Source organism: Gossypium raimondii, chromosome 12, assembly GCF_025698545.1.
Source record: "Gossypium raimondii isolate GPD5lz chromosome 12, ASM2569854v1, whole genome shotgun sequence".
Taxonomy (NCBI): domain Eukaryota; kingdom Viridiplantae; phylum Streptophyta; class Magnoliopsida; order Malvales; family Malvaceae; genus Gossypium; species Gossypium raimondii.
This window is the reverse complement of record NC_068576.1, coordinates 47,975,956-47,978,458: the sequence shown is the minus strand read 5'-3', so window position 1 is coordinate 47,978,458 and position 2,503 is coordinate 47,975,956.

Sequence of the window (2,503 nt, the reverse complement as noted above, 5' to 3'; positions counted from 1 at the left end):
ATTCTGGAAAATATTTTAGAGGAGGAGAGTTTTTTTGTGAGTTTCTCTGTTTTTTTAAAAGAAGAGGAAGAATGAAATTTTTTAAAAATTTTTGAGTTTTATAGGCAAATGAAACGGCGTCGTTTAGGGTTGGTCTCTATAGCCCTAAAACGACGTCGTTTTGATCTTTATACCCCTCTGACCCGTGCGGTGACCCGACCCGGGGAAGGATCCGCGTGTTTTTTATTAATAGGTTATTTGCATTTTAAGTCTTTCCACACTTTCGATCTATTTCAATTTAGTACTTTTCGCACTTTTTTTCTTTATTTTTTAAATTGGACTTCAAGTTTTTTTCGATTGACAATTTTAGTCCCTGGCGCGCTAATCCTCTGGGGAAGTGACGCATGTCCAGGAATGGGACTTATTGCGCATTAGCCCTCCTTTCTTTGCGTGTGTTTCATTTTAATCCTATTTCGATTTTTAGCATTAAATTTGTTTACAAATCTTACCTTTAATTTTATTCTGATTATAATATAGTCCTTTAATTAATTTGTTTTATTGTTTGTTTGTCAATCTGTCTAATATTTTTTAAGTGGATATTATTTTTATTTTTTATATTATATTCATTATTATTTTTCATTTAAGCTTTATTTATTAATTTATTTAACTATTTGTTATCCTATTATTTTTAATGAACTCAAACTTAATATTAAATCTTTTTTTCCATATTTTTTCTGTGTATACATATTATTTAGTTTAAATCATTATTTTATTTTATTTTAAAATTTGTTTTAATTTGTTTTCTTTTAAAATTTCTCTTATATATATTGCATTAAACTTTTATATGGTTATTTTAACTTGCTTTGTAGAAAAGTCTACTACCTTAGCACGTTTTGTCTGCCGCCTCTGGCACGAGTTTTTAGGTTTTTTTTATTTTTGTTCTGGTTTTTCTTGGTTTTCTTATTTTTTCTTGTTTGGTTTTCTACGTCTTTTAAGGATACCTCCATTCTGACAATTGAAAGGTGGGAGAGTTTTTCTGATTTTCAATTCCTACAATCATGGAGACTGAATTAGCACAACTATCGCTTAATGAAGAAGAAATTTTGCAGATCCAGGCTGATCCAAGAACCCAAACAGAAGTGGGAGATTATCAGCTTGTGGGATGTTTCTTAACAGCAAGTATAATTAATTTTTCGGCTAAGAAAAGTACTTTGGCAAATTTATGGCATCCCGTCTGTGGGGTACAAATCCAAGATATGGGGGAAAGAAGGTACATTTTTAAGTTTTTCCACAGCATGGATATGGAGAGAGTTTTGAAGGGTCTTCCGTGGAATTTTAATAATCATTTATTAATTTTGTGCAAGAAAAGAGGTGAAGATCCACTAAAAATACCTTTAGTTTATGTCCCTTTTTGGGTACAAATCCATGACGTTCCAGTTGGTTTATTCTCTGAGAGTTTAGCGATGCTATTGGGTAACTCTATTGGAGTTTTCTTAGAGTATTATGGTTCAAATCTGGGAAAGGAAAATCGTAATTACATGAGGGGTTAGGGTGCAGATTGATGTTAGGAAGCCATTGAGAAGAAATAAGCAGGTTATGTGCAGTGGGCTATGTTCGTAAGTCAAGTTCAAATATGAACGTTTATCGCTGTTTTGTTTCTTCTGTGGTCTTTTGGGACATAATGACTCTTATTGTGAGGCAAAAATGATGAAGGGGATGGATATCATAGAGATGGGTTGAGATTTGTCTTTGCGAGCTGTATCTCGTAGAGCTCTATCAATGAATAGTATTTGGCTACAAGAAGAGGGTGAAGGTAATAGGGAAGGATGTTGGATGGAGAATAGGTCAGTAGGGCTCAGCTCAAGGAATGGGAATTCAAAAGGAAGTAAGAAGAAAACTATTGATTCAATACTGGGGTTTAGTTTAGAAGGGGAAGGATCATCGATAAATAAACAGAAAGATAAATTATGGTCCTATCAGACGCATGCGGCAATGGATCATGATCTGGAAGATGAAGCTTTAATGGGGGAGGAGGGGAAAAAGTGAAATAGGAGAGAGATAGAAGGTTCAAATTTTTTATCATCGGCGGCTACTAAGAGGTTAGCCGACCGGGCGCAATAAAAATCATAAGTTTGAACGTCTGTGGTTTGGGGAGACAACAGACGGTTAGAAGACTTTTGTATTTACTGAAGATAAAAGATCCCCAAATAGTCTTCTTCATGGAGACAAAACTTAGGAGAAAGCAGATGAAAATAGTTCGTAGGAGATGTGGTTACTTAAATGGTATAGAAGTTGATCTTGAAGGCACGAGGGGAGGATTGTGTTTAGCATGGAGAACTAATGTCGATATAATGCTTCGTAGCTTTTCTAAAAGACATATTGACGTGTTAGTTGAAGATAATGGAAAAGGAGTAAAATAGAGATTCACAGGATTTTATGGCTCCCCATACGTACAGGATAGGAATGATTCATGGGAAGTTTTGAAGAGCTTAGCCACAGAAGTGAAATTCCTTGGTTGGTTTGT